A 9,153-nucleotide genomic window follows, 5' to 3' on the forward strand; every position below is an offset into this window, starting at 1 on the left:
TAATCATGGTCTTCATGCAGTAAAATATCTCACCACGAGAACTGAAGAAATATAGAAGATGAACCTTGCTTGACTACTCAAAGACGTGACCTTGCTCGCCCTCTAGAAAACTGGTACGCTCTGCCAGCAGGAACAATTCCTCTTTCTTAGGATATTTGACATCCCTTGCCTCGCAAGCATTTACCCCTTCAAACATTGCATTAGTTAGAACAAGAGTCTTTAAACTATGCTATGGATACTCCTAGGAGTTCATGAAATTGTCCAAATATATTTAAAACATGATAATATAAAAGGCAGCTTATAAAACTAACTGATCTGAAATATATAAAGACTCTTAAAACTCAATAATAAGAAGGCAACTCAGTTTTCTAAATGAGCAAAAAATTTGAGCAAACATCCGCAAAGAATGGTAATAATGCCAATAAGCACACGGCAACAGCAAATAAATACATGAAAGATTCTCCACATCATTAACAGTTAGGAAAATGCAAATTATAACGACAATGAGGTACATGCCAATAAAATAGCTAAAATGAAAAATTACCAATGGTAGCAACAATTGACAAGGACATAAAGAATAACTATGCTAGATTTCTGGTGGTACAGTCACTTTCAAAAACAGTTTTTGGTTTCTTATAATGTTAAACACACACTAACTATATAACTCAGCAATCTCACTCCTAGATATTTACACATTTGCTAAAAGTAAAACACAGAAACAGGAAGATTAGGGACCGGGAACCTGCAGAGGGAATTGACCACAAAGGTATGAGGAAGCATTTGGGGACGATGGAAACAGTCTAACTCATGATTTCAGTGGTGGTGACACAACTTTAAACATTTGTCAAAATGTATGGACCTGTGCACTTAGACTTGGTGGATTTTATTCTATGCCAGTTATACCACTAATAAAGCTGATTAAAAATTAATTGGCCAAGATGTAGCAGGGAAATGTATTCCATTTTCCTCAACCCACTACTGAGTTAAATTTGGAGCCTCTCAGTGAAAGAGTAACAGGGTCTAAGAGCCATCTGACAAGTCTCAGAAAGCCTTTTGTAATGTACTTCCTAGAAATTGAGACAATGAACAGTCTGAGCTCCAGAAACGTTTTGAAAAACAGGTGTTTCTAATTCTTTGCTTTCAACAAAATAAGAGGGTCCCATCAAGTTGTCAACCTTGCACTAAAAACACATTTTGATAAGAGACCGCTGTGAATTTTTTATCCTGTAACTTGAAAGGAGTCCAAATTTGAGGGACAGTCTATATCAGAAGTCCCTCCATTGTCATCTACCCCTTTATGTGAAACAAGGTTGATCAGCACTTAATCTATAAAAACAAAAAAAGATGAAAAAAATAGATGCTGAACCGTATCTCAGTCTACCGATGACAGCAAGATTTATAGGGTTTATTGCACTCCAGGCTTCCTTCAATTTCTGCACACAGGTAAACTCATTTCAACAATTCTTAAGTCCTTACAACAATTCTGACAGATTGTAATATGTCCCCTCCTTTTACAAATGAGGAAACTCAGGCACAGACAGTTAAGTAACTATTTCAGTATCACATGGCTGGCAAGTGATGAACCACTGACCACAGGGCTAAATGTCATAATATTCATCCACAGACCCATGGAATTTCAATTGTACAGGAATGCCTTACGTTAGAATAAAACTGTACTGTGGGAATGGAATTAAAACATGAATTCAAGCAAAAAGGAAAACAATGTGAAATTCCCAAGCAGAACTTGTCTGTATTTTTTAATTGACAATGGGCATCATACCTGAGATATGAAGGTTCCACTGGATGCATTTAAAAGTGATGTGACAATTTACTTGAAAATATTCCGTACTTTCAAAACTGTATTTCCAACTATTGTCAAAGATTGAATTTGTAATTATTTAATCTTATGATGACAACTGCCAAATATCACCTTAAAATGACAGGATATACATGGTTTTAAAATTATGAGATATACATAGGTTATTTAGGGAGTGTGCAATCCAGTTTTTTTTAATTCCTGTGTTATTTCTATTCACTTGTGCAGTTGCATTTAAAAGCCTGATTTATGTTTATATTGTTGTAAGGGAAACTAAGGGAAGACTGTCTTTCCTGAAAATAAAATATATACACACACATAATTATACTGTGCTAAAAATAAGAAGAAGAATAGCATCAATGTTGTACCAGAGGGTCTTTGGCTAAATTACTGATCCATATATTATGAAGAAATTATTAAGTCATCATGGTTACATCATCTTCAAACCAGGGGAGTTAAAAAATAATATTTTTTTTAAATAGCAAATACGATTCTCTCCTTCTGCTACTGTGGATATAACGGCTCTTTAATAAGGAGTCTCTTAGAACTAAGGAATATCGTAACGGCCATGGCTACAAAGCCAGCATTACCCTAAAGGAATCAACGAAGACAGTACAGATGGTCATCAAGAATAAAAGGAAACAGCCAATGGGAAAGGGGTATGAAATAATGTTAAGTGAAAAAATTCATTAGTATTTAATTGTCTTTATACTGAAATGCACGTAAATGATCAGGACAAAAAGAAAATGGAGACATGAAAAGTTTTTTTAAAGAAATGGACTCTGAGGGGATTTTTAAGTATTTTTCTTTACTATTGTATGATAGATGAGACCTAAATAAAATCAACAGGAAAACAGGAACATTAAGGATAGCTTCGATGGTTAACATAGGTCCCCCCAAGTCAATACACAGATGTAGGCGAGTAAGCCCAGCGCGGGAGAAACACACCTCTCGGATGGTTCTAACCCTGCTGCGCCTGCGCCTTCTTCTCTCTCCCCAACCAGCCCCGGGAGCCTCTGCCCCTGCCTGGTGAAGCACCGGCTCTCCCCGTGTGGCAGGCACCACTGTCTGGTTGACCCAACACACATTTCTAACCCTGTTCATCCATCCCCACCTCAACCAAGGAGTCAGGTTCCCCCCTTCCCTGGAAAATAGCGGCCATATGCCACCGAGCCACAGAAGCAGCTCGTGCAGGGAGCGATCTCCAGGAAGATCCCAGGAACGCCTCTGGTGATTTTGCTTGGTGTTGCTGTAAAGGTAACAGGTGCATCCACGTTACTCCTTCCTCCGCATCCTTCTGCCTGAAGGACAAATGGGTGCCTGGTGCTGCCGCAGTGACTGAGGAAATGAACATCGGCGAGCACAGACACCGACCCTGGGATCGTCGAACCACCGGACCAGTGCCACGCTGCCTGCTTGTGGACTTACTGATGTCTAAGTAGAGTCACACCGACTCATGGAAGCTGCCGGGGCCCAGGTATGATATCACTTGCAATCAGAAGCGTTCCTAACTTACAGCCCTGGTGCTCACTATACCTGGAGATGCCTTAGGTGTAAGGTCCCCTCACAAGCACCGGAGGGTGCAGTGGTGGTGGCCGAGAGGAGACTGCAAGTTTCGGGGACTTTCAAGAGGAAGCTTCTTCATGTGCTTACGCTTGAGGCACAGCAGGTGGCAAGGTCCGCGGGGGGTGCTGACCACGCACAGCCTTTAAGTTGCCACGTCTCTTACCACAAAAAAAACTCAATACATACTTGTGAAGCCAAATACATTCATTGGCCCTAAATCACATTATGAAAAATGCTGCTTATTTTCAAGCCAAAAACTTCTTTTCCATAGTCTCAGATTAAAAAATAAAGAACATCAAAGTTGCAGATAGAGGGAATGGGAATTTTTTTTTTTCCAAATAGTTACTGCCAAGCAATGTGTTGGTATATTTTACTTTGTCCACAGCTTGGTTATAATTTTTAATTCTCCCCAGCCCGTGCAAAAACTTTAAAGATAATTACACTCTTTATTTGCTGTAATGAAAATGAAATCTTTGCCATATAGTGATCAGATGGGATTGATGGACAGAAAACAAAAATAAAAATTATATTTTGTAGTACTTTTTAAAGCTTTTAAATACATATTTATGACATTGGGTTTCCAACTGCACCATACAGTCCTCATTCCGGCTATTCTTTGACTACCAAGTAAATATGCATTAGGTGCGATTTTAAGCACTCATATAAACTTATATGAACTTACATAATCTTATATTAACTCATATAAAACTATGAACTCAGCTTATCTGGTTTATCAAGCCAATCTAGACTAGGTGCTCAGGAATGTGCTTAAATATAGGGAATAGGAAATTTATTCATTAGACCTCACTAGAATCCCAAAGTAATATATTCATTATGCCAGAGATATTTAATGTACCATGTCAAATGATGTTCACCAAAATGCTGAAGTGCTATGTTACCTTTATAACCCAGGTGTTAATTTTCGTGACATAAAGGGCCATGAGTGAGTCACCAACACTGTAAAGAGCGTCGCTACCTTTGGCCTCTAACCTCCCCCCACCCCATCCCCCCAAGCTTCCCGCCCTACGTCTCCATTCACACTGGAGACTAAGTCTCTCTTCCTCACTGGGAGATGCCACCATAGAGCCTGAGAAATCTCCTCAGACCAAACACGATGTCTCCCCCAGGCCGCTAGCCTCCTGCTTGAAGCTGCTCCTAAATCCAACCTCCCCTTGACCCCTCCATGTACTTAAAGCCCAGAAAAGTGAAAATAGAATCCCTTGTCCAGCATGAGCAGGTCTCTTCAAGGGAATCATTCTCTCTTACAGGGCACACGCCATGTCAACCAAGGTGGTGAAAATTATTAAATTTCCTTCTTATTCTCTCCTCTCATAGTTTTTATTCTCTGTCAGCTGCTACTTCCCAAAGCCTTGTTTGGTTAGTTTTCTTTGTCCTTCCCCAAGCCTCATAAATAGCTAGGGTTTGATGCACAGTCATTGAATAATGGATACTTTAAAGTATTACAAATCTTTAGAAGGCTCTAAGTGTCCTTATTCTTCTTCCATTCCACTTGGCCAAAGGCTTTTTTCTTGTGTTTCAAAAATGCATGAGTCCTATAGCACAGTATTATAATGCACAAAACACACATTGTTTCCATACATAGGTATCAGCAGCCCACTTACAGCTCTACCTTCCTGTTCATACCCACTGTTTCCCGGCTAAACAAATAAGCATTTATCTAGGACTCATACTTCACACTTAACTGGATTAGAAAATCCTTGGAAAGAACGACAAGTAATGATGTAGTTACCAAAGGGCAAACTGTGTGTGTATGTGTGTGCACACGCGTGCCTTTGTGCACATTTCAAGTGTCTAATTTGTACAAACAGGTTCCTGATTTTCTGGCAAAGGTGTTTTCCATGAGAAATAACACAATCCTTGCACAGGAAAAATGAATAGTTGCGAAGGCAACACCTTTGGATTATAACTTTAGTCTGTGTTGTCCTCTGAAGCTCGTCCCCCTTCATTGATTACACTCTTTTCTGGCATTTAAGAAAAGTCCATGTCTTGGAGTTAAAATCTACTCAGCAGCTTCATTTCCCAAGTGATACGCCTGAAGTGCCAAGTTCCTGCCCCACCTCTTCTACAACTCCCTTTTTCAAGGACTTGAGCATTTTATAGACTTGTAAAGAATCTTTTCTATCTGATGATGATGTGCATCAGTCATTCACCTGAAGTTCTGTTCATTCCACACTCCATCTTATCTTTTTTTATGACTCTATTTTATGGTCTTTCGGATTATTGAATCATAAACTTAAGGGGGAAAAATGTTCCATTTAAAAAAATCTTTCATACTCTTTGGGGCTTACACCCTTATTTTGAATCTTCATAACCTATTGAATACCAATTATTTAAAATCTCTGTGCATTGTATCACATGGCATTAACATATTTCAACTTCCCTTGCATTCCTCCCACCACTGCAGAGCCTCCATGAGGTCAGTGACTTCTATACTCAATCCTATATAAGCTTAGCACCTAAAATAATGCCTAGCTCATCACAGGTGGTCAATAATGTTTGTAAAATAAAAGTCTGAAAGTTTATTGTTGAAAATATCGACACGTGAAACATTCTGTTTCTCTATATTCCTCCCACTACTCTTCTTATAAGTCTTCTCTTCGTCCTTCAACGATCTCCTAAATCAGCTGTGGTCATCTACAACGTTTAGTTCTTAGTTCTGGGATCTTCATCTATAGTAAGTAATACGTGCCATTAGATTGAATGACTTTAACTTTACACTGTTAACAATCTAATATCTATATTTCCAACACCGATCTCTCACCCTGTATCTGCAGTCTTATATCTTTAATTGCATGTAAGGCACTACTGATTCAAAGCACTTATACCTCTTTTTACTAAAGTTGTATCTACTTACCTAGTTCTAGTCTATCAATAACATAATCCAAGTCAGCCTGGCTTGGAAATCTGCAGCCATCTTCTACCAGGTTGCCTCTGATGCCCTATAGCCAACCAGGTAAAGCAACCAGTTCAGTATTAATTCTAAAAGCCTCCTAAGTTCAGGCCCTTCTCTTTGTCTCCATCACCATACACCAACACTGACCTTCATGCTCTTTTATCTGGACAACAGCATTAGCCCCTCAGTTTCTCTTCCTCCAGTTTTTCTTCCCTCCAAAATCCTGTATACCCAATACTTGACAGCATGTCCAACCAATACTAGGAGTCAGTACTATTTGCTCCATGAATGAATGAAAGAATGGATTAATGGGAAAATGCTCAATGTGCCTTAGCTATTCAGTCCCAAATACATCTCACCTTAGAATTCTAATCTGTCTGTAATCCGACTCTAAATTTTGTCTCCTGCTTCCAAATTACCCACTCTCTCTGTTAGCTTTCCCTGTGCAGGCCAGAATCAAGTTTCTCTGAGAAGCATGGCTCTCTTTATTCACACATGCAAAATTTGCCTTGAATAGATGTCATGAATGACGTATGCCCCTCATTAGTAGTCCATCTTCTTCCAATTCCTCTATCATCCCCTAGACAATAGTGATAAATTTTGCCATTCTGATTTGCACTGTCACTTCACTATTTCTTACACAAATGCTTTTTTTCCTCAGGTAGATTTACATAATCCTATAAGATGGACACTATGTCTTAAGGTCTTTACTTGACTGACTATAATGGTTTAAAAGGACTAAGCATTTCTTTAAGTCTCTACATACTTCATTTTACCTTTATATACTTCCTGTAATAATAGAAAGGAGACAGATTTTAAAGGCAGAACAAAATCTACACATAACAGCCTCTCAAGAGGACCTTTATAAGTAGAGCTTCCTAACTGCTTACATTTATCACTATGAAATAGGGGGGAAAAAAGTAAAAAAAATCAGAAGCTGAAACTTTTACTTTTCTATTATTCCTTCCTGAAATGCCAAAATTGACTTACTAATTCTGTTTATTAGCAGTCAGTTGAAATGGGAAACATACATATATAAACTTACTCCTGTTCTTATATAATAAATGTCTAGAGAAATTTATTTAATTTGATGGTTTTTCTATATACTTAAGAATAACAAATCTCTACAACCTAGCTTTTAAAAGCATCTAGTAATAAATAATGTCAAAAGAAAGACAATAAACAGAGATAGAAATCAGATATCAAAGAAAATACCATATAATTTTATTAAGGATACTGGTTCCTGCAACCCAAAAGTTGAAAATACTTTATCAGATAAGTTTCAGAGATAAAAAGAATGACTGAAGAATAGAGTTTATTTTTGACCCTCCAAAGACTAGCAGGCATTTAGTAAAGTATTAAAAATAATAAAGGAAATAACTCACATTTTTTGGCCTCAGGAAATACACCCTGCTGTTTATGGAAATAATACCCCAATCTTTACCCTGTTTTTTTCTGATAATTATTTCAGCATTCATTTGACTTTGGTGGTTAATAATAAAATAAGAGTTTTTGAGGAAAAATCCCAACTTAAACACTAATATGTGAATGGAGCCGCCGCCAGGCTATTGTGAGATGAACTGTGTATCTCCTCCTTCCCCCGAATTCTGGTGCTAGCTGTTGGTGATAATACATTTCCAGTTTGATCTTACATCTCTTCCCCAGAAAACTGATTCTCCAATAAGGCCAATCCACCCAGTATTTTATAACTACTCCTCATATACACTTGACTGTACACTTCAGTGTGAACCATTTCTGTTTATGGTCTCTCGCCTATCTACCTGTCCAAATTTCACCCATCCTTCAAGGTCCACTCAAGGCCCACCCTTTCTGTGGAGCACCCCCATCACGTCAGAGCCCCGGGCAACACTGCAGAGCTGTAACATGCACGCAGATGGTATGGCTATGTCTTCTCTCCTCCAGAAGGTTTGCATATCCTGGGAAATGCTTCCAGTTTTATTTCAAAAGACAAGTGATTTGGGCCAAAAACAGGAGCCTACCTTGTTTAAAATGCCTCACTATTCCTCCAATTCCATCCTTCTCTTTCCCAGTTGGCACTCCTGTGAAGTCTTCACGTCTTGGTTACTGCCTTCTACTTTGGTTAGTCTTTGTTTAAACATTTCTCATCTCCCTGACTATGTAACAAGCCACAGAACAGGGCTGTCTTATATTATATGACCCAACCACCAAGATGGGCAGTATCATACTTGTACTAAGAAATAACTGGGAACTCAGTAAATACTGGTTTAATAAATGCACCATAATGGTCTACAGTTAGAGGACCTGGAATCAGATGATGCCTTTTGTCATGTACAAGCAGTAGCAGTGTGACCTGGGCTTTGTCTCTCCCCAGTGTGACTCCCCACCAGCCTCAGCTGTTACATCTGTGAAATGTCCTGTAATCAGCTATCTTCAGCATTATTTTTGTTACTGTCAGGGCCTTGGTGTTGTTAGTCATCTCCTTCCATCCACAACTGGAGGAAAAACCAAGCCTGTGGTGAGAGACCTCTAGGTAAGGAATCTTAACTGTCCCATTAAACTCTCTGCAGAAAATTTACTGACTCTTATCATTGTATTTTTCTGAAACTTTTTTTCCAAACTCATAAAAGCAAAGTATGGGAAGGCAATAAAAACAAAGGAAAGGAAACATTTATAATATATATGTTCACTTTAAAAAACCCAAACAAATGATACTGCAAATGTCTTGACTGTCAAATATCACTTTGTGATCCTTTATGGGTGTCTGACCTCGGTTAGGAACACTACGGTGGGTTCTGGAGGCGATTTTATGGTTCACAGCAGCCTGGGTTGAAGTCTTTAACCCATGACACTTGCTTCATTGAAAACGGTCAAAACC

The sequence above is a fragment of the Manis javanica genome, chromosome 9 (genome assembly GCF_040802235.1).
Source record: "Manis javanica isolate MJ-LG chromosome 9, MJ_LKY, whole genome shotgun sequence".
Classification (NCBI taxonomy): Eukaryota; Metazoa; Chordata; class Mammalia; order Pholidota; family Manidae; genus Manis; species Manis javanica.